General features: G+C 41.0%; 1 non-coding gene across 1 annotated transcript; it reads right to left on the bottom strand.

Annotated features, from left to right (window-relative positions):
• Positions 1-22,535: 22,535 nt before the first annotated feature.
• On the bottom strand, positions 22,536-22,642 carry LOC120266447. The gene has a single exon (XR_005538177.1). It is a non-coding gene; the product is annotated as a small nucleolar RNA R71 (small nucleolar RNA).
• Positions 22,643-23,299: the final 657 nt, after the last annotated feature.

Genomic DNA, 23,299 nt, shown 5'->3' with positions numbered 1-23,299 from the left:
AGTAATGGGTATCATATGAAGATAGAATTATAGGTGTAAAAGGGTTCAAATTAACAATAGTTAATTTGCTAAAAAATTTTATCTGAGAAGACAAGTTTTACATCTTTTTCTTGTGCTTTGAACACAATAATGTCTTAATTTTGAAGACTCTACTCAGAAGCTTGATGAAAAGGTTTGGTAGCAGTATTGACAAGTCATTCTCAATCGATGAAGGCTAAGCTTAGCTACTGTGTACATGGTATTTAAAGCTTGCATGTTGATTGGACTAAAAATAAATATCAAGTATTTGAAGCCAATTGGACAATGTCTTTTTTCTCATGTGCTTTTTGCTGCTATATTATTTTCAGAGAAAAAGCCCATAATAAATTTATTCTTAAAAATACCCTATGTCTTTTTATTATTATTTTATTTTGTTATCCTTTTTTCCCTCAAAATTCCAACACATGATCCTACTTTTATTGGTATCTATAACATTATTCACATTAACAAATAGTGGTTCTACATGTCTAAGAGATCAAAGAATTATTATCTGCTACTTGATGAGGATGAGCCATTACTCACACGTAAGAATAAAAATTTCATTTCAAAAAAATGAAAGTCATGTTTTTATTGTTGTTGCTCGTCCAAAATTGTTGCACAAAAGGAAGAATTGTTCCTTGGGAAAATTGGTTTCTTTCCATTCATTAAGAAACAAGTGTTAATAAAACCGCAATGAATTAGAAACAAAAGCAATAATTATAAATAAAGAAGTTATAAAATTGTTTCTAAATAAGAACATTTTACCTTCCATCAAAGGAAAATGGCCAAGTGATGACATAATGTAGAGTTCAACTTCCTTCACTTTTATATATTAGTGCAAAATTTTTATTTTTTTGCCATTAAATTCTTATCAAGATAATGAGATAGTTATGTTTTTAAATTGTAATTATATATCCAAAGATGGACTGCTTATATAAGTGCTTCTATTTTGGATTAACCAACTTGTTAAATATTTATCTATATATTTAATTCTTACATGGTTCAATCATCAGGTATCATGTATATATTCAGCAAGATAATGATTTGATAAGTGCTTGTATGTTAAAAATGCGAAGTGTTCTTTCTTTACGATAAGCATTACTTTTACCAGGTCTAAGCACTAATACTGTAGCAAATCAATGTAGCAATTACTGTTCATAGCCGGCCGAAAATCAGGTTTCCAGAGAATCCACACGGGCGTGTGCAAATTCCCCACGCCCGTGTAAAATCCACAGGCCCTTGTGAAAAATCCACAGGGGCGTGTGGATACCCGATTACAGCCCTATTTAAGCCGCAGTTTAGCCTGATTTTGGGAGGAATCTTTTACCCTTCTCTCTAACTTTTCTCTATCTTTTGAGAGTCTGTCGGCTAGGATTTTGAGAGGCTTTGGCAAGTCTTTGGACTAGTTCTATGGATTCGACACCGTGATTTGCTTGGAAGAAGGTTATTGGGGGAGCTTTCATCGGCATTGATCCGGCGGGGTGTGTCGTAGGCCAGGCAAGGGGACTTTTGGAGAAGACGAGGCTACTCCACAGGACCATCGACATGAATACTGACGGGGTTTTCCTATGGATTACCTGCTTTTACTTTCAATTTCATTATTGATTGTATCTTGCTCCATGGAGAGCTAAACTACCTAGTGGGTACTTGGATTTGTAAACCCTAGGCTGTTAATGTTTCTTTGACCTTTTATTATGCCTTCCTTAATTGATGTTTTTAATTGAGTTTCAATCTTGAATGCTTGTTGAATGATTTCTCCCTTAGAGTGATACTAGGGTTGAGAGTTCATCTTGGTAACCTTTGTGAATGGGTGACACGCCATGAGGGTTAGACAAAGCTAGATTGGAGAGGGTTGAGAGGGTGAGTCGAGAGGTTGCGGAGTGTCCCCTTTCCCCTCCGGTGTGATTTATCCTACCTCCAATTCCTAGAGTCCTTTTCGGTTACAATAGAGTGAAGAACTAAAGGATGAACTCCACTAGGGCTTACTTGCACGAGCAACAGAGTAAAGCGTTGAAGTGACTTTAGTATCTAGGGCTTAATTGTCACTAGGGGTCTTTCGCGTGGACCAAAGGGTTAGATCTACACATAGGAATAGGGTTCATCACTTGGAATCCCTAGAACTCCTTGCAACTTTACACAGTGTGAGATATTGAGACTGAGCGATTTCTCCGTCGGGACATAGTGTAGAGTTAGTCACAGTTGACCTTAGGTTTGGGACTATGTGCTTTAGGATTTCCATGACCCATTAAGAATTAGTTAGAAAGCATAATAGTAGGTCTTGCACTTGAAACATTAGTCCTAGGGGAGCATTGTCCGAGTACCCCACTTCTATCGATTGCCTTTTCTCTCATTTACGTTGGTCTCTCGTTCTTGTTTCTTTTGTTTCTCCTTACATTATACTTTATCAACACAATCATTATTCATCTTCGCTTGGTTAAGTACAATTTTAGTATTTTTTATTCCCTACTCCCTGTGGATATGATACCCCACTCACTTGGGATTTATTAATTTGACAAACCCGTGCACTTGCGGGTCACACGCAAGGGGCGTTGTAAAGATTTTGTCACCGTTGCCAGGGAGTAGGTTCTTAGTCGTCCAAGGATTTCCTTGTCCGGTATAAGATACGCCTCGACGGAAGCTCCCCTACCAAACTTCTTCCTAAGGAATGACGATGTCGGAGCTGTAGAACCTCCCTAAACCTTGCCAATACCTATCAAAACCCTAGCCGAAACCCTCTCTCAAGTTGGGGAAAAGATGGAGAAAAGAATGCTGAAATCGGGGCTGAATCGGCTTTAAATATGGCTGGAATCGGGCGACCACATGGGCCTGTGGATTTTTCACACGCCCATGTGGAATTTCCATACGGCGTGTATAATTTCCACACACCCGTGTGGATTTTTTGAATTCCTGTTTTCTCGGCCGGCTATGAATAGTGATGATACAGTACTTTCGCTACAGTATCGCACTACAGTACCTGGCCAAAAAATACTTCCCGAGTCCATACTTTCATCGAGGTGACATAAACGGGCACACGTTCACGTCGTGGATCGCTTTGCTTCTTTAATGACGGACAATTTGGTGGAGATATTGTTCTATGTGCATAAGTCGGAATGCTTGAGTGTGACTACCCTTGTGCCCCTCCAAATGGTTGTGCTAAGTCAAATACGAGGAGGTTGGCACACACTCTAGCATCTCGCACCCGATCTATGTCTTTGCGTTTGAACCTTAGCAAGATTTTCTGCAAAATCGGTGCATTATGATCCACATTGGCTTCTTTCCTTCATACTCGGCCTCACAACCGTACTTGCACGAAAGTAACATAAAAACACACATATTAGTGTAAAACCCGAGAAAAGTAATGCTCAACATAAGGAAAGAATGCTTCGCATTCATATCACACAAGCACTTATCAAGAACACTTTCTAATTACGCTAGACCCTTAGTACTGGGGACACAATCTGGCATTTTGCGGCCCCTAATTATAGCTCCGAACTTTTAGCTAAAGCCAGCATTCATCCAAATGATACAGAGTCGGCGCAATTCAATGGTTTGGTCGATGAGGAGCCAAACAACCATATTGAAAAACTTCTTGGAAGTTTGTGACATGCTGAAGATTAACAGTGTTACGGATGATGTTATAAGATTGAGGGCTTTCCCATTCTCTCTAAAAGGAAGAACAAAGCAAAAGGCCATAGCACCACTGGGTTTTCAACAACAATAAGTCCCGAACATGGAGAATAGAGTTTTAGGCTTGGAAACCCGGATGACCAACTTAGAGAAATCCTTGACTAGATTTGTGCAATCATCGGATACACGGTTCCAATCGGTCGAGGCTACACTTCGCAAACATACTGCTGCATTGCATAATCTAGAAAAATCAAGTGGGGTAAATCATGAAGTCTCTATCGGAGAGACCACAAGGAAGCTTGCTGAGTAATACCGAGACTAATCCGAGAAAATATGTGAAGGCGATCACTTTGAGAAGTGGTCGTGAGGTTGAGGGTAGGCTTCCAAGTGAGAAGACCAATGTTGAAGCACCCGAAGTCATGGAGGTTGAGGAGAGAGCTAACAAAGAAAAGGAGGTGGCACCCCCACCTTACAAGCCAAGAATCCCGTGTCCTTCAAGATTGAAGAAGGACTAAAATGACAAGCAATACAAGAAGTTCTTGGGTCTATTCAACCAATTGCACATCAACATTCCTTTTATGGAGGCATTGTCTCAAATGCCTCAATATACCAAGTTCTTGAAAGATCTTTTGACCAACAAGAGAAAGTTAGAGCAGAGTGCATCGGTGATCTTAGATGCCTCTTGTTCGGCAGTGTTGCAAAAGAATATGCCGAACAAGAAGAAAGACCCAGGAAGCTTTGTGATTCAGTGCAATATTGGCAATTTGGGTGAAGAGATGGCATTGGCGGATTCGGGGGCTAGTATCAATGTCATGCCATACTCGTTATTTCAAAATTATAGCTTGGGAGAGCCTAGGCAAACTCGGATGACATTACTATTGGCGGACCAAATGGTGAGACATCCGAGAGGCATCATTGAAGACGTACTTGTCAAGATAGATAAGTACATATTTCCTTTAGACTTCATAGTGTTGGATGTCGATGAGGATGTATATGTTCTTTTGTTCTTACGCACTTCCAAGTCACTTATTGACATGGACAGCGGGGAGTTGACACCGAGGGTTGGAGATGACAAGCTCACATACCGCCTCGCCGAAGCCATGCGACATTCTCTCGACTTTGATGATACTCTTTATTTTCTTGACAGTACCGATGAACTAATCAATGAATATGTGCAGGAAATATTGAATCCAGACCCGTACGAGGTGTTACTAGACCAAGAAATGGAGAACGAAGAGGTGATATCACTTGGTCTGGAGGAGAAGGTACCATCTACTTCGGGGATCGTGAAGAAGATGCTCCGGAAGATGAAGCGAGCGAGGAGATACCACAAGAAGCGCCTCAAGACTGTTGGGGATACGCAAGAATGGAACAAGGATGATGAACCCTTAAGTGGTAACAAGCTCGACAACTCTCCCTCTACCTTCAAAAGGCTATGTTCATTATGCTTGTAAGTCATGGGTAAGAGGGAACCTTCATCTATGAGCCTCTATGAGGTAAGACAAGGTATGTCAAGCTAAGTGATGTTAAACAAGCGCTTCTTTGGAGGCAACACAAGTTTTTACTATTTTCCTAGTTTTTAGTTTAGTGTTTGCATGAATAAGGCTTTAAGTGTTGGTGTCTTGATGTTTAGATGCTATTATTGTGATTTTCTCATGGATATTTTGGCGTTATCATGTGCTTAAATGTTTATGGTGAAGTTGTTAGTCATTTGAGCGAGTTTTTTTTCGTGGTTTTCCTTGGTATATTTTGCATGATAAGGCAGGCTCTGAGTGTATTGATATGTTCAAGAATTTTCTGCAGAGCCTGCAGAGTTTTCTAAGGCATCTAGAGAAAACGCACGACCGTGTGGAATTTCCACACGGTCGTGGGTCTCTACTGTAAGCTCATCCTGAGAGGACACAGTGGCGTGGACTCGCGCCTTGTAACGACCTTGTGACGGTCCATACCAGTGGGTAATTTCCACACGGGCATGTGTTGTCATGTAGAGACTTAGAGATTTTTTCCCGAGAAGACACAGCGGCGTGGACTCAACCCTATGGATGACCCTGTGAGAAACAGACAGGCGTGGATAATTTCTGCATGCCCATGTGGATCTCTACATAAGAGCTCTCTTCCATCCTGAGAATACTCAGGGGCGTGCGAGTGCTCATGTTAGCTGGTCCTGTGAAGGTCCATGCCCGTGTGCAGATGAACAAAGAAGCCACAGGGGCGTGCGTCTGCCCCTATGGGTCTCTCCTGTGGAATCACACGGGCGTGGGTAATTTCCACACGCCTGTGTGAATATACAAAAACACAAGAGCCGTGGGTTTTCTTTAAAATCCTTTCGTTCTTCTTCATTCTCACACTCCCAGTTACTATGATAACATTCCTAACCTTTCTTCCAACATTCCATCGTTGGTTTAGAGAAATTCAACTCCAGTTTTCTGGCCGATTTACAGATTTTCAACTTCATCTTGTTGGTAAACCTATTTTTCTCTCTTCTCTTCTCCATTTCTTGATTTTCTTTGATTTCTTTGTTAAAATGGGTAAATTTGACTTGTTTTTGTGCTAAAAATGGTTGACATTTGTTTACAACGGGTTTTAAAACAATTTGGAGATGTATTTATGGATTTTGAGCACAAGGAGCGTGTAGAATTTCCACAGGCCCATGTGGATTCCTACAACATTGTTTTGTGAATGCTTGTGATTGATTTTTTTTCAATGCTGTAGGTATGGCACCATTTGATTTAGCTGCAGCAACAGAGCCGAACGAACACACATTTACGTCGTGGATCGCCTTGCTTCTTTAATAACGGACATGTTGGTGGAGATCTTGTTCTATATGCACAAGTCGGAATGCTTGAATGTGAGTGCCCTTGTGCCCCTCCAAATAGTTGTGCTAACTCGAGTACGAGGAAATTGGCACACATTTCTGCATCTGGAACATGACCTATGTCTTTGTGTTTGAACCTTAGCAATATTTCCTCCAAATTAGTGCATTACGGCCCACATTGGTTTCTTTCTCTCATAATCAGCCTCACAAGCCTACCTGCATAAAAGTAACATAAATACACCCATATTAGCGTTAAAACCCAAGAAAAGTAATGCTCAACATAAGGAAAGAACGCTTCGCATTCCTATCGCAAAAGCACTTATCAAAAAACTAAAACTATTTACTTAATAAAATCATTTCAATTAGACTGGAGCTTATGTAAGCATTAGGTGCCTTTAAATTTTGCATAAATACTTGTATAAAGCTCAATGACAACTATCTTTATGCATTTTGTTAATGAACTTTATTTGATGATATAAACTTCATAGTTTATTGGGTATGCTATTCTAACTGACATTTTAATTAATACTAAAAAAACTATGTTAAACTTCAAAAAGGAACCGATGGTCATAATATCGAAAACAAATGCAGAGCATAAGGATTCACATGCTCACCAGCATGAGGTATGAAATATCTGAAACAAAACTTGAAATTGTAGTTGTATTTACTGGTAGTATATCTTAACAACTATATGGCAAAACTACAAGTTACCAACATCATATAGATAGTATAAAGAAGTACAAGTCCCTTGGTTAGGCTAATTCATAAGGATGTAAGCAAGAAATACATAATTAATCTCACGATGTTTCAATAAGCCGCGCAATGCAAGACCAATTTCTTTGGTATAAAACTTAAACGAATTTAATAACTAGATTAGCATTTTGCTTTTCTAACTTCAGTACATAATGAAAAGGACCATGTTTAAGGGGTTTTATAATGAAAAGTTATACTCTTGCCATGTTATATTCAATAAGAAGTATTGAATTAGTTTTTTTTTAATAGGCAATCTATACCTATGTGGTAATTATAGATTACTTCCATCAATATAAAATGATGAATACCTTCCAATAATAGTACAAATTTAAAAGATAAACTCAAATATTCGACCAAAAACATAACAAAGCTGTTATAAAACTTAAGGTGGATTTGCTCTTCTAACTATTAAATTGAAAAATATATATATAAATATATGAAGTCCCAAATCCAAGCATTATAGTAAGAATCTTTAACCTCCATGAAGCATCGCCATCACTCCATAGAGTTTGGAGAGTTAAAAATTTTAACATGAGTGTAAACACTTCCTGATATTCTTTTTTAGCAAAAGCTTCATCTCCTTCCTCTACATCCTTACGTTCACCAAGTCATATTTAAGCCACAATCTATAGGCTGGTTCAAATCAAAAGTTAGAGGAGCTTTCTCCCACCTCTACATTTACAAGTTCATCAAGTCATATTTTTGAGAAACTCTTGTCCTTTATATTAACTGATAAATTCTTGTGCGATATGAATACGAAGCATTCATTCCTTATGTTGAGCATTACTTTTCTCAGGTTTTTACATTAATATGTGTGTTTTTATGTTACTTTTATGCAGATAGGGTTATGAGGCCGAGTAAGAAGGAAATAGGCCAATGTGGATCATATTGCACCTATTTTGGAGGAGATCTTGCTAAGGTTCAAACGCGAAGACATAGGTCAGGTGTGAGATGCTAGAGTGTGTGCCAACCTCCTCGTATTCGAGTGAGCGCATTCATTTGGAGGGGTACAAAGGCAGTCACACTCGAGCATTCTTATTTATGCATATAAGAACAAGAGATCCACCAACGTGTACATCATTGAAGAAGCAAGTGATTCACGACGTAAACGTGTGCTCGTTTGAGTTACCACAATGAAAGTATGGAATTCGTGAGTATTTCCGACAGACTACTGTAGCAGGTATTGTAGCAACCCGGCTGAGAAATCAGTGAAATAGAGAATCCACACGGGCGTGGGGAAATTATCCACGCCCGTGTGGAAATTCCACAGGGGCGTGTGACATCATACACGAACGTGCAGTCGCCGGATTCCAGCCCCATTGAAAGCCGATTCCAGCCCCGATTTCAGTATTCTTTTCTCCATCTGTTCCCTAACTTGTGAGAGGGTTTCGGCTAGGGTTTCGAGGGGTATTGGCCAAGGTTTTGGAGAGGTTCTACGGCTACGACATCGTGATTCCATTAGGAAAAAGGTTGGTAGGGGAGCTTCGATCGAGGCGTATCCTATACCGGACAAAGCAATCCTTGGACGACGAGTAGAGGACTTTCCACAAGACCATCAACACGACCATCGAGGGGGTTTCTTTATGGATTCATTGCTTTTACATTCAATTTATTTGATTGTACTTAGCTCCATGGAGAGCTAAACCCCTAGTGGATACTTGGGTGATTGTGAACCCTAGGATGTACTCGTTTCATTGAACTTCTTTATTATGCTTTCAATAAATTGATGTTTATTGTGAGTTCCAAACTTGAATGCTTGATGATATGAACATTTTCCCTAGAGTGACACTAGGGTTGAGAGTTCTTGTTGGTAACCTTGTGAGTGAGTAACACACCACGTGCGTTAGACAAAGCTAAGTTGGAGAGGGTTGAGAGGGTGAGTCGAGAGGTACAGGAGCGTCCCTTTTCCCCTCCGACGTGATAGATTCTACCTCCATTCCTTGAGTTCTTTGCGTCCATAATAGAGTGAATGGTCTAAGGATGAACCTCCGCTGGGGCCTAGTTGCGCGTGCAATCGAGTGAAGCGTTGAGGGGATCTTAGTATCTAGGGCTTAATTGTGGCTAGGGACTTTCCGCTTGGGGCAAAGGGTAAGTCTATAATTATGAAGCGATTTATCACTTGGAATCCTTAGAGCCCATTGCAACTTTATTCGAGTGCGAGGTTGATAGGTTACTTAATCTCTCCTCCGGGACATGAATAGAGTTAGGCATAGTTGACCTTAGATTTGGGACTATGTATGTAAGGATTTCCATGACTCACCATTGCATCGATTAGGAAGCATAATAGAGAGTTCTTGCACTTGAAACGATTTTCCTGTGTGAAGCATCATCCGAGTACCCCATCTTTATCGATTGCCTTACCCTTTTCTTTATTCTTGCTATCTCACTTGTTTCTTTTACTATTGAGAATTGAATTAATTTCACACCAATCATTATTGATCTTCCATATAGCTAAGAACCAAATTAAGTATTTTCATTCCCTACTCCCTGTGGATTCGACCCCGCTCACCCGGGATTATTACTTCGACAAACCCGTGCACTTGCGGGATATAAGCAAGGGGTACTTGTCAAGTTTTTGGCGCCGTTGCCGGGGAGTTAGGCATTTAGAGATACTTTGCACTTTGTTTTCTTAGCTATTTCACTACACATTCTATTTCATATCTTCTTATTGCATCATTGCTCTAATCTTTCCGTATTTCTTTTTGCTGCAGAAAATGATTAACATGTTTGAATCATTTGACACTATCATGAGAATGGTCGAACACATAGAGTAGAAAGTTCAAACAGTAGCATGGAATGATACATCATGTTATTCCTATCATGGACATTGTACAACTCAACAGCCCTTGGAATAGTCGGTTGAAGAGTACGTCGCCAGGATTCAAGGTCAAGGCTGCGAGTTAGATAGTGTGATAAAGCAGTTTGAGGAATCCACGTCAGTGTCAATGAATGACCAATTTGATGACACTATAGAAAGAATCCTTGCTAGGTTTGAGTCTTCTTATCAAGATCAGAGGCATGAACTCTTTTCAGTTGGTGTTACTATCTCAAATTTGGAATTCTGTGGAATGGACAAGTTGACATCCGTTGCAGACTGTAAAGAAATAGATGTCCAGGTGGATAAGGAAGGAAGTAAATGTGAACATGAGGCGAATGATTTCGAGGAGATTGATAAATTAAAGGAGGGTAGCTTGCGGGCATCAATTGTCGAACTACCAGAACTTGAGCTTAAAACTCTTCCAGCACATTTGGAATATGCATTTCTAAAGGAAGACTCTAAACTCCCCGTAATCGTGGCATCGAACTTATCTGCGGAGCAAAAGGATAAGCTTGTTAGCATGTTGAAAAAGAACAAATCGGCTATCGCATGGAAGATTTCCGACATTAAGGGTATAAACCCATCATTCTGCACTCATAAGATCCTAATGGAGGATGATTATAAATCTGTAATCCATCCTCAGTGAAGATTGAACCCGAATATGAAGGAGGTTGTTAAGGCGGAGGAAATAAAACTTTTGGATGCAGGGATCATCTACCCCATATCCGACGACTAGTGGGTGAGTCCCGACCCGAGGTTGTCCCGAAGAAAGGAGGAATAACGATGAGTGAGGAATGAGAAGAATGAGTTAATCCCCATGAGGACGTTGGATCGGTTGCCGAGTCTCGCATTGATTATAGAAGACTAAATGATGTCACTCGGAAAGATCACTTTCCTTTGCCCTTCATTGACCAAATGTTGGAGAGATTAGCAGGACATCATCTCTATAGTTTCCTTGATGGCATGTCGAGATACTTTCAAATTCGGATAGCCCCAGAAGATCAGGAGAAAACCACATTTACTTGCCCTTATGGTACCTTTGCTTATAGAAGAATGCCTTTCGGGTTGTGTAACGCCCCTGCAACATTTCAGCGTTGCATGACAGCCATTTTTGACGATTTTCTCGAAGATATTATGGAAGTTTTCATGGATGACTTTTCAGTGTTTGGGGACTCTTTTGATGCTTGCTTAAACAATTTAGAAAAGAGTAATAGTGAGAAGTGAAGAAACGAATCTCGTCCTTAACTGGGAGAAGTGTCACTTTATGGTACAAGAAGGCATCGTTCTTGGACATAAGATATCTCAGGCAGGTATGGAGGTGGATAAGGCAGAGATTGAGATAATTGACAAACTTCCACCACCTACGAATGTAAAAGGGATCCGCAGTTTCTTGGGTCATGAGGGTTTTTACAGAAGGTTTATTAAGGACTTTTCAAAAATCTCTCAACCGTTGACTAAACTTCTGGAAAAGGATACCGTTTTTGACTTCGGGAATGACTGTTTGAATGCATTCAATGTATTAAAAGAGAAGTTAGTGCAAGCACCAATGCTGACAACACCGAAGTGGGATGAGCCATTCGAAGTCATGTGTGATGCGAGTGATTATGCAGTGGGAGCGGTTTTGGGGCAGAGAAGAAATAAGCAATTTCAACCGATTTATTATGCTAGCAAGACCCTCACAAGTGCACAAGAGAATTACACAACTACTGGAAAAGAATTATTAGCAGTAGTATTTGCTTGTGATAAATTCAGGTCATATCTCATCCTATCTAATGTCACAGTATTCACAGATCATTTTGCACTCCGTTATCTCATGAACAAGGCAGATGCGAAGCCGAGATTGATTCGGTGGCTAATATTATTGCAAGAATTCGATATGGAAATCAAAGATAAAAAGGGGACGGAGAATGTGGTTGCCGATCATTTATCGAGATTAGAAGGTTGTGAGGGGCAAGAACCGACAAGCAAGGAAATTAATGATTTCTTCCCCGAAGAACACTTGTATGCGGTACAGGAATTAGAATCGGAAGATACCCCCTGGTTTGTGGATTTTGCAAATTATCTGTCAGGAAAGGTGTTGAAGCGGGGCTTAAGCTTTCAATAGAAGAAGAAATTTTTCAGTGATCTAAAGAATTTCTTCTGGGAAGATCCGTACTGTCCGTATTTGCTGCAGATCGGTGGTGCGAAGGTGTGTTTCTAGGGGAAGGGTGGAAACATCATTGCACATTGTCACTCGAGGCCCAGTGGGGGCACTATGCGTCAAGTCGAACTCAGCAGAGAAGGTTCTAGCTGCTGGGTTCTCTCGGCCGACTTTTATTCCAAGATGTTCATCAATTCGTTTTTACAATGTGATAGTTGTCAAAGGGCTGGAAACTTATCACGAAGGGATGAGATGCCTCAAAATCCTATGCAATTTTGCGAGGTATTTGATGTATGGGGAATTGATTTCATGGGACCATTTCCAAAGTCCAATGGCAATCAATACATTTTGGTAGCAGTTGATTATGTTTCCAAGTGGGTGGAAGCCCAGGCTCTTCCAACTAATTATTCAAGAACTGTGGTAAAATTTCTTAAGAAGTTAATCGCTCGATTCGGAACTCCAAGAATTATCATTAGCAATCGGGGAACACACTTTTGTAACACACAATTAGAGAAAGTGTTAAAGCGTTATGGAGTTCATCATCGCCTTGCGACACCTTACCATCCACAAACGAATGGGCAAGTGGAGGTTACAAACAGAGAGTTCAAGAGAATCTTGACCAAAACAGTGGATCAAGGTAAACGAGATTATGCTGAAAGGTTGGACGACATACTTTAGGCTCATAGAACAACATATAAAACACCAATAGGGACTACTCCTTATAATTTGGTGTATGGAAAATCTTGCCATTTACCGGTGGAGTTAGAGCACAAAGCATACTAGGCAATTAAATTGATGAATTTTGACTTGTGCAAATCTGGAGAGCAATGAATGCTACATATCAATGAGCTAGATGAATGGAGGATGAAGGCATACGAGAATGCAAGGATATATAAGGAAAGAATTCGGAAGTGGCATGACAAGCATATTAAAATCCCAAAAGACTTCAAAGTCGGCGATCAGGTGCTACTATTCAATTCCCGTCTACGTTTATTCCCGGGGAAACTTAAATCAAGATGGTCTGGTCCGTATACCCTAACCAAAGTTTCACCTCATGGAGCCATTGAGATTAATCATTCAGAGAAGGGCACATTCAAGGTGAATGGACATAGGCTGAAACCATACCATGGTGGAGAGATTTGTAGTGATAATAGAGAAGTATTTTTCCTCCATGAACACCCGTGAGGTAAGAAAGGTACGTCAAGCTTAGTGACGTTAAACAAGCACTTCTTGGGAGGCACCCCAAGTGTTTACTGTTTTCGTACCTTTTAGTTTAGTTTGTTTGCATGAATAAATTGTTAAGTGTTGGTGTTTCAATTTTTGAGTGCTTGTGCTGTGACTCTATTGTGGGTTTTTAAAAGAATTCATTGTATGTTTTGTTGAGAATTGGCGAAGTTTGGTCGTTTGAGTTCTATTTTGTGTTTTTATCTGGTATATCTTGCACAATTGGGCAGGCTCTGAGTGTGTAAACATGTTCAAACTAGTTCTGCAGAGCCTGCAGGTTTTTCTAAGTCATCCAGAAAAAACACACGGGCTTGTGGAAATTCCACACGCCAGTCGGTGTTTACTGTGAACTCTTCCAGAGAGGGCACAGGGGCGTGCGGCTGCCCCTGTGGATGACCATGCGACTGGCGCACGCCTGTGGGTAATTTCCGCACGGCCGTGTGCCTTGCTGCAGAGTTGGGCAGATTTTCCCGAGAATACACAGGGGCGTGGACTTGGCCCTTTGGGTGACCTTGTGAACCACACACGGGCGTGGGTCATTTCCGCACGCCCGTGCAAATCTCTGCAGGTCGCTTTCTCCATCCCGAGAAAACACAGGGGCGTGCGGCTGCCCCCTGTGAGTTCGGCATGTGAATGTCCACGCCCGTGTGCAAATTCCGCACGGGCGTGTATAATTTTTCTCGGATATTCAGTAAGGCCACAGGGGTGTGTGTCCGCCCCTGTGAATCCGTATTTGCGAATGCACGGGCGTGGACGACTCCCCCACGCCCGTGTGGTTCCTCAGGATTTAAAGGACCATCCGCTCTCCTAATACAAGAGTCACACCCTTCTCCTCAAATAACCCTAAACCAATCAAGGAGCATTTTTCTAACATTCTTGTCCCTTGCTACTGTCGTCTTCGTGTCGATTGATAGAGCATTGTGTGGATTGTAGGAGTGTTTACATGTAGTTTATTGGTAAGCCTTGATTTCCTCTCTTCTTCGGTTTCGTTGGATTCTAACTGATTATCTGCAATTGAAATGGTTAATACGCATTGTTTTCTTGCTAAACTGATTGTAATTTGTTTCTAAGACAATATGGAAGTGAAACAGAGAGGTGGCATGGAGATTGGCCACAAGGGGCGTGCGGTTTCCACGCCCCGTGGAAGCGCACGGGCGTGTAGAATTTCCGCACGACCGTGTGTTCTCATCTTTTTTCTGCAGTCTGAATGGAACTGATGGATTTTCTTTTTCTAATACATGCAGGCATGGCTACCAAATCAAAGAAAACAGTTACTAAGCGGCCTCGAAAGCCTGCCCCTGAACCGGAAGTTATGGGATTCACACTACCGGCGCATCAAGCTCGATTTGAGCGGTTAAAGAAGCTTAAGTTTGGTCAAACGCGAAACCCAGATATTAAGTTACTCAGGGAGGTACAACTAGCAGATGATATGGCTGACGAGGTCAAGAAATTATTATTGGTCAGTAATTGGCACAAGTTACTGAACATTCGTGACCCTGCTATCCGCACAATTACTCTGGAGGTGCTTGCTTCATTTGAGTTCGACCGCTCTTATGCTCACTTTGATAGTATTGACGCGATTTAGTTTAGAGCTTTTGGGCAGCATCATAGTATGAGTGTCACACAGTTTTCCACTAGACTTGGTCTATATGATGACGACTATACTGAAACTGAGGAGTATGAGAACCTTGAAATTGACATGATGGGTTTATCTCCCATTAAGGCGTATTCATTATTATGTGGAAAGGGCGCTATGAACCGAGGGAGTGTCTAAGGCTTCATGTTTATCTCAACCTAGTTACAGATATCTTCACGCCATCATAAGCAGGTCAGTAAATGGGCGTGGTGATAGTACGGGAGTCATCAACAAGCAAGATCTTCTGTACTTTGTACTCCATGGTTCGTAAACGAACCGTCCATCCGGGACACATTTTTAGCGTAGTATTTGAAGCATCAAGGACAATATCCTCGATTGGGTGTCATTTTCTTAGGTCCATATATTACCAGACTCATTGTGGGAATGGGTTTGCGAGACAAAATCAGCAGAACCGAGAAAGCGATAATACCAGCACCACTTGGGTTAGAGACCATGAGGCTCATAGGGTTGACCCGAAAATATTCAAATGGTGTCTATGTGCTCAACATACCATTCAAAGATGAAGCTGGGGCATCTCAGTCCACCCCCGAGCTATAACCAACACCGATGGAGACCGAGACACCTCCCGCAGCAGTGGAACCACCCCCCGTGCGTACAGTTCCACCATCTCAAGCCCATGATCATTTTGAAAGGCTCGAGAGCGCCGTGGGAGTGGTACGGACAGAGGTGGCTGAAGCTCGAGCAGAGATTGCTGAGATTAGGGCTACGCAGGTCACTCAGTACATAGAGTTCATAGCGCGTTTTGACATATTACAGCAGATCCTAGAGCGAGACGTTGCCTGATCATTCGTCCTGCAACCTAGGACTCTTCAGGCACCGCTAGTACCTCCAGCACCTCCATCCTCGACCCCAGCACCAGAGGACCCACTATATGCTTCCACTTCACAGAGCTAGCAGCAAATGAGCCCCGAGGCGACTTTTGACACTTGACCTTTCTTTTTACTTTCATGCATTTTACTTTATCTTATTTTTCTTGTTTTTAGACTTGTTCATCGAGAAAGGATTTTTCCTTCCCGATTTTATGTTATTTTTGCATTATCGAGTTGTATTCATTGCTTCATCTTTTATACACTCGAGTTATTTTTGTTTTTCTTGAACTTCACTGAACCCCCTCGTGTATGCGTACAAATGGTCTTGTCTTCTTGGAAATTGAGACTTAGTCATGGGCACGGCCAAGGTGCTTTGGCACTTCGCCGTGCGAGCTTCACAACCCGTTGGAATACTACTCCCAATGAATTAGCTTCATCAAACGCAACACTAGGAGTTAGGGGAGTATTGTTTTGATTGCTTCCCCCACATCTATTTTTTTTTTTTAATGATATATTTTGAGTGAGCTTGCATGTGTACATTGAGGACAATGTACAACTTAAGTGTGGGGGGGGAGTTTCATAATGCACACATCTTTTCTATGGCTCTTGATTGTTATATGCTCACATAGCCAATGGAGGTTCACCTTGGTTGCAATGGTTGTATTCTTGAGTTTAGGAGAATTTCTAACATTGAATGTTTTCATGCTCTAGTTCTTGCTTGAATTTCTAGGAATTTTTGCACGATTTACACTTAGTGCACTACTCACTCTTTGAACTCTATTGGAAACTGTTGTTCGATGTTAAAGGGACTAGTTAGGTTTATTTTCTTGTGCTAATTCAAAAAATAAAAAATAAAATAAAATAAAATAAAAAAATTAAAAGAAGGAACAAAATAGTTTTATTGTTTATTTGTATTTGTTGGGTGGAAAGAGCTACCACCGATGAAGTATGAAGCTACTCTCACAAGTTGGATACTAGTTATGCCCTAATTAGAGAAAGAGCTATCTCATAGGATGAGTGAAAGCTACCACTCGGGTAGAAAGAGCTACCACCTCGAAAGTATGAAAGCCACCTTAACGGCCGCTTGAGAAAGGGCTACCTTAGAGGATGTGTGAAGCTACTATCGTTTTTGAAATGTTTGTTGTTTTCTTGTTGTAGATAAATAAGTCCCTTGCACTTAGAACTTTGAGGAGTATAACTTGGGGTGTTTTGAGTTAGTTCACAAACTTACACGAAATTCGGGTTTGTTATCTTTTTTTATTCAAGTTTTTAGCTAGAGCATTGATTTTTTCGAATTTAGTGTTGAAATTTTCCTTACTTGTAGAATGCTATCTTTGTATACTTTGGTGAACCTAATGCCAAGCACTTTCAACATTTTCTTCATTGATGCACAGAATGTTTTAATGTTTGCTTGAGGACAAGCAAAAGCTTAAGTGTGGGCGAGTTTGATAAGTGCTTGTGCGATATGAATGCGAAGCATTCATTCCTTATGTTGAGCATTACTTTTCTCAGGTTTTTACATTAATATGTGTGTTTTTATGTTACTTTTATGCAGGTAGGGTTGTGAGGCCGAGTATGAAGGAAATAGGCCAATGTGGATCATATTGCACCTATTTTGGAGGAGATCTTGATAAAGTTCAAACGCGAAGACATAGGTCAGGTGTGAGATGCTAGAGTGTGTGCCAACCTCCGCGTATTCGAGTGAGCACATTCATTTGGAGGGGTACAAAGGCAGTCACACTCGAGGATTCTGATTTATGCATATAAGAACAAGAGATCCACCAACGTGTACATCATTGAAGAAGCAAGTGATTCACGACGTAAACGTGTCCCCGTTTGTGTTACCCCAATGAAAGTATGGAATTCAGGAGTATTTTTGGCCGAGACATCAGTGAAACAGAGAATCCACACGGGCGTGTGGAAATTATCCACGCCCGTGTGGAAATTCCACAGGGGCGTGTGACATCATACACGCCCGTGCAGTCGCCCGATTCCAGCCCTATTTAAAGCTGATTTCAGCCCCGATTTCAGTATTCTTTTCTCCATCTGTTCCCCAACTTGTGAGAGGGTTTCGGCTAGGGTTTCGAGGGGTATTGGCCAAGGTTTTGGAGAGGTTCTACTGCTCCGACATTGTGATTCCATTAGGAAGAAGGTTGGTAGGGGAGCTTCGATCGAGGAGTATCCTATACCGGATGAAGGAGTCCTTGGACGACGAGTAGAGGACCTTCCACAAGACCATCGACACGACCATCGAGGGGGTTTCTTTATGGATTCATTGCTTTTACATTCAATTTCCTTGATTGTACTTAGCTACATGGAGAGCTAAACCCCTAGTGGGTAACTGGGTGATTGTGAACCCTAGGATGTACTCGTTTCATTGAACTTCTTTATTATGCTTTCAATAAATTGATGTTTATTGTGAGTTCTAACCTTGAATGCTTGATTGTATGAACATTACCCCTAGAGTGACACTAGGGTTGAGAGTTCTTGTTGGTAACCTTGTGAGTGAGTGACACACCACGAGTGTTAGACAAAGCTAGGTTGGAGAGGATTGAGAGGGTGAGTCGAGAGGTACAGGAGTGCCCCCTTTCCCCTCCGACGTGATAGATTCTACCTCCGTTCCTTGAGTTCTTTGCGGCCATAATAGAGTGAATGGTCTAAGCGATGAACCTCCGCTGGGGCTTAGTTGCGCGTGCAATCGAGTGAAGCGTTGAGAGGATCTTAGTATCTAGGGCTTAATTGTGGCTAGGGACCTTCCGCCTGGACCAAAGGGTTAGGTCTATAATTAGGAAGCGATTTATCACTTGGAATCCTTAGAGCCCATTGCAACTTTATTCGAGTGCGAGGTTGATAGGTTACTTAATCTCTCCTCTGGGACATGAATAGAGTTAGGCATAGTTGACCTTAGATTTTGGACTATGTATGGAAGGATTTCCACGACTCACCATTGCATCGATTAGGAAGCATAATAGAGAGTTCTTGCACTTGAAACGATTTTCCTAGGTGAAGCATCATCCGAGTACCCCATCTTTATCGATTGCCTTACCCTTTTCTTTATTCTTGCTCTCTCACTTGTTTCTTTTACTATTGAGAATTGAATCAATTTCACACCAATCATTATTGATCTTACACATAGTTAAGAACCAAATTAAGTATTTTCATTCCCTACTCCCTGAGGATTCGACCCCGCTCACCCGGGATTATTACTTCAACAAACCTGTGCACTTGCGGGATATAAGCAAGGGGTACTTGTCATTAACCACTACACATGATTGGACAAAATTAAAGAATCTGAAGTTGTGCAGTTTTTATTTTTCTCTATTTTCTTCTAATGAGTAATATACTATAAGTTTCTTGAACTATAGGTAGGTCATCAATAGTTGATTTTTCCTTGAGAACAAAAGAATGCATGAGTGTGTAATACTTCCTTAATTTCAATTTTGGAAAAAGGTGTAATTTGTTTTGCTAATTGGTTTATTTGAAATTTGAATTTAATATGACAGTGATAAGGATAATGTATTTAAACAAATTTATAATGTTAAATTTGAAAAATTAACTCTTAAAGTAGTTATGTGGACAGATAATTTGAAACAAAGAAAGCTTCTAGAAATTGACAAATACAATGGGATGGTGAAAAAAAAAAGCTTGCAAGTTGTTTTTTGGATAAGTGGATATGCCACTAACCTAAACTAATATTGTGAGAAAGAGTTGATTCCTCATTATCTCACTTGTCAAGGGAAAGAGTTACCATTATTCTAATGTGAAAGTAGTTTACATGTATCTTCCTAAATATTTTCTTGTTTCTTTCCTTTTCTTCCTTCTTTATTTTGTGAGAGAGGTAGATAATTCTTTTACCATAAATACCCAACATGCCTTTGTAATATTTTACCAGCATAAATTTATATCCATCTAAGTCCCATATCTTCCAACTTAAAAAAAAAAAATCCTCAATTGAATTATTGTTATGAAACGTATAAGAGTTCATATCTATTAACGCACAACTCTTATCTTCATAAACTCCTATCATTTTTTCTTCTCCCCACAAATCTCCTAGAACCATTGATATGTGATCTTTCATATGTTGTGCTTATATATAGAGGCTTTGTAAGTTTGTACATTGATAAGTGCTTGTGCGATATGAATGTGAAGCATTCTTTCCTTATGTTAAGCATTACCTTCCTCGGGTTTTTACACTAATATGTGTGTTTTTATGTTACTTTTATGCAGGTAGGGTTGTGAGGCCGATTATGAAGGAAAGAAGCCAATGTGGATCATAATGCACCGATTTTGGAGGGAATCTTGCTAAGGTTCAAACGCGAAGACATACGTCGGGTGTGAGATGCTAGAGTGTGTGCCAACCTCCTCGTATTTGAGTGAGCACAACCATTTGGAGGGGCACAAGGGCAGTCATACTCAAGCATTCTGACTTATGCATATAGAACAAGATCTCCACCAACTTTTCCATCATTGAAGAAGCAAAGCGATCCATGACGTGAACGTGTGCTTGTTTGCGTTACCTCGATGAGAGTATGGATTAGGGAAGTATTTCAGGCCGGATACTATAACAGAGCACTGTAGAAACAATGTAATAAAGTACCATAGCAAAGACTGCTCACAGCGGGCCGGAAAAGTCAGAGAATGTAGAATCCATACAAAGTGCAGTGGAATTTCCACACGCCCGTGTGAAAAATCCATAGAGGCGTCCATAGGAGCATGTGGATCCCCGATTCCAGCCCTATTTAAAGCCGATTCAGTCCTGATTTTAGCATTCTTTTCTCCATCTTTTCCCCAACTTAAGAGAGGACTTCGGCTAGAGTTTTGAGAGGTATTGGCTAGGGTTTTCGAGAGGTTCTATGGCTCCGACATCGCGCATCATTTGGAAGAAGGTTATTGGGAGAGCTTTCGTCGGCACCGATCCGGCGAGGTGTATCTTATGCCGGACAAAGGACCCTTTGCGACGAGTAGAGGACTCTCCACAAGACCATCGACACGACTACTGAGGGGGTTTTCTATGGATTCATTGCTTTTACATTCTATTTCTTTGATTGTACTTAGCTCCATGGAGAGCTAAACCCCTACTCGGTACTTGGGTATTTGTGAACCCTAGGATGTATTTGTTTTATTGAATCTCTTTATTATGCTTTCAATTAATTGATGTTTGTTGTGAGTTCTAACCTTGAATGCTTGATTGGATGAACATTTCCCCTAGAGTGACACTAGGGTTGAGAGTTCTTGTTGGTAACCTTGTGATTGAGTGACACACCATGAGCGTTAGACAAAGCTAGGTTGGAGACGGTTGAGAGGGTGAGTCAAGAGGTACAGGAGCATCCCCTTTCCCCTCCGATGTGTTAGATTCTACCTCCATTCCTCGAGTTCTTTGCGGCCATAATAGAGTGAATGGTCTAAGGGATGACCTTCCACTGGGGCTTAGTTGCGGGTGCAATGGAGTGAAGCGTAGAAGTGATCTTAGTATCTAGGGGTTAATTGTGATTAGGGACCTTCCACCTGGACCAAAGGGTTAGGTCTATAATTAGGAAGATATTTATCACTTGGAATCCCTAGAGCTCATTGCAATTCTATGCGAGTGCGAGGTTGAGAGGTTATCCAATGTCTCCTCCGGGATATGTATAGAGTTAGGCATGGTTGACCTTAGATTTGGGACTATGTAATTAAGGATTTCCACGACTCACTATTGCATTAATTAGGAAGCATAATAGAGGGTTCTTGCACTTGAAACGATTGTCCTAGGCGGAGCAATATCCGTGTACCCCATCTTTATCGATTGGCTTACCTTCTCCTTTACTTGCACTCTCTTACTTGTTGTTTTTATTTTTGAGAATTGAATCATTGTCACTTATATCACTATTCACTTTTCACATAGTTGAGAAGCGAATTAATTATTTTTATTCCATACTCCCTGTGGATACGATACCCACACATCCGGGATTATTACTTCGACAAACCCATACACTTGTGGGATATAAGCAAGTGGACCTTGTCAAGTTTTTGGCGCCGTTGTCGGGGAGTAGGCGTTTAGAGATACTTTACACTTTATTTTCTTAGCTATTTCACCATACATTCTATTTCATATCTTCTTATTCTATCATCGTTCTAATTTCATTTTCCTTCTTTTTGGGTGTAGCTTCAGGTTATGTCCCAAGGGAACCCCTCAATATTGATTGAAGGAGATCCAAAGCTTGAACGTACACTTAGAAGAAAAGGGAAAGAGACTATGCAAGAACAGTCTAATCTAGCTGATTTGGAAGTGGAAAAATCTGAAAACATGGCAGAACAGAATGAGCAACAGCGGACATTATCTGATTATGCCAGACTTTCAATGTTGGGGACACAATCGAGTATTGTGCGTCCCCCGATTACAGCTCAGAACTTCGAGCTGAAGCCGGTATTCATCCACATGTTACAGCAATCCGCACAGTTCAATGGTTTGGCCGATGACGATCCAAACAGTCATATAGAGAGTTTTCTTGAGGTGTGTGATATGCTAAAGATAAATGGGATGAAGGATGATGCCATCAAGTTGCGAGCCTTCCCATTTTTCCCTAAAGGGGAGAGCGAAGCAGTGGCTACACTCATTACCTAGAGCATCAATTACCATATGGGAGGAGATGGTAGAAGCTTTTCTTGCCCATTATTTTGCTCCCGGAAAATCCGCGAAGCTTAAGAATGAGATCTCATCCTTTGTTCAGTTGGAATTGGAGTCTCTATTTGAGACATTGGAAAGGTTCAAGGAGTTCCTCAGAAAGTGCCCGCAATATAGACTTCTAGAGTGGATGATTGTTCAGACCTTTTACAACGGTTTGAACCCAAGTACAAGGCAAGTCTTGGATGCGGCAGCAGGAGGTACCTTAGGTAGCAAGACCCCCGATGAGGCCCGTCAGTTAATTGAAGAAATGGGGTTAAACAACTACCAATGGAATGCTAGGGAGAAGAAAAACGTGGCCGGTCTCCATGAGATAGATGCAGTAACTTCATTGGCGGCTGATTGATTACCCGCAAGTGTACGGGGTCGCCAAGTAATACCTTGAGCAAAAGCCCAAGGATCGTACTCCACGGGGTTAAGGAGCTCCTATTACTCCTCCATCCCTCACTTTCTAACCTTACAACTCAAGCATGGTATACTAATCTAATACAAGCAAGATTGTAAATAAAACACAAGTGTAACAACTCCAAGTCAAGCAAGAAAATCACAAGAGCAATGATGATAAGAATAGGCCTAGGGATGAGGATTCCCAAGAGGTGTCATCACGATATAAGGATGCATGAAAATACATGGCATGGGTCATTTAGACCGATGGACATCAATAATAGTTCAACCCCAATTTCTCGGCGGCTAAACGCTAATACCGTACAAATGATGACAAGGATCTCTCCTTAGTCATATTCCTACGATTGCATTAAGTGAATGGAGATCACGCAA

Source organism: Dioscorea cayenensis, chromosome 1 (genome assembly GCF_009730915.1).
Source record: "Dioscorea cayenensis subsp. rotundata cultivar TDr96_F1 chromosome 1, TDr96_F1_v2_PseudoChromosome.rev07_lg8_w22 25.fasta, whole genome shotgun sequence".
NCBI classification, from domain to species: domain Eukaryota; kingdom Viridiplantae; phylum Streptophyta; class Magnoliopsida; order Dioscoreales; family Dioscoreaceae; genus Dioscorea; species Dioscorea cayenensis.
This window is presented reverse-complemented; position numbering and strand designations above follow the sequence as displayed.